Consider the following 1,082-nt stretch of genomic DNA (forward strand, 5'->3'; position numbering starts at 1 on the left):
GAGAGAGAGAGAGAGAGAGAGAGAGAGAAAGAAAGAAAGAAAGAAGGAAGGAAGGAAGGGAGGAAGGGAAGGAGGGAGGAAAATACTATGTTATGCTGTGCATTCAGATTACATCAATTCTTTCTCTGTAGGTAGATAGCATTTTTCATCATGAGTCCTTTTGGAGTATCTTGGATCATTATATCACTAAGAAGAGTTAAGTCACTCACAGTTGTTCGTCATATAATATTTATGTTACCATATAAAATATTCTCCTGATTCTTCTTACTTTACTCTGCATCAGTTCATCTAAGTCTTCCCAGGATTTTCTGAAAGCATCCTGCTTGTCATTTCTTATAGCGCAGTACTATTCCATTACCATCATGTGCCACTTCTTGTTCAGTCATTCCCCAATTGATGGACATCCCCTCAATGTCTAATTCTTTGCCACCACAAAAAGAGTTGCCATAAATACCCTTGCTTTTAAAATTTACTTTATTTTTAATTTATGGCTCAATGTAGTAACTATGTTAAAAAGAATAAACCTTAATCTAAGAATTTCGGAACATTATAATTGAAGTAACCTTTTAAAAGGATCCTCCTGCATTTCTTTGAGAAGATAGTGAGTTATTTTTTGGAGATTCCTTTATTATACAAGTTTCTAAGTTTCCTTCTGAATTAAGAATAAACAAAAGGTGAGCTAAGGATCTGGCTTACCCTACTTAGTGGTCTTGCCTCCAAGACTGTTGCGTATAAGTATAGGTCTCTGTGATCCATGACCAAGAGCTGAACTCCAGAGTTGAGCCTAAAGAAGAGAATGAAGAGATAAAGAAGCAAAGGAGAAATAATATGTAGAGGAAAAGTAGTAGGTCAAGAAAGACAGGAAGGACAGAGTAGGCCAACATCACACAACCATTATCATGTCGACACTGATTTGCTGATTTGGAAAACTATGTTGCTGACCATTCAACTTAGTTCTTTATGTTGTTCTACTATTATTTTCATCACCACGTCCCTGGAAGACCCTCCTTTTTCTGGCTAACCCTTCTGCCTTACAAAACCACTGGACATTTTTTGTGAAAAAAATTATGTCGGCAACAAAG

The sequence above is a fragment of the Petaurus breviceps genome, unplaced genomic scaffold, assembly GCF_028583685.1.
Source record: "Petaurus breviceps papuanus isolate PSGF00001 unplaced genomic scaffold, PetGlider_PUasm1.0 76, whole genome shotgun sequence".
NCBI classification, from domain to species: domain Eukaryota; kingdom Metazoa; phylum Chordata; class Mammalia; order Diprotodontia; family Petauridae; genus Petaurus; species Petaurus breviceps.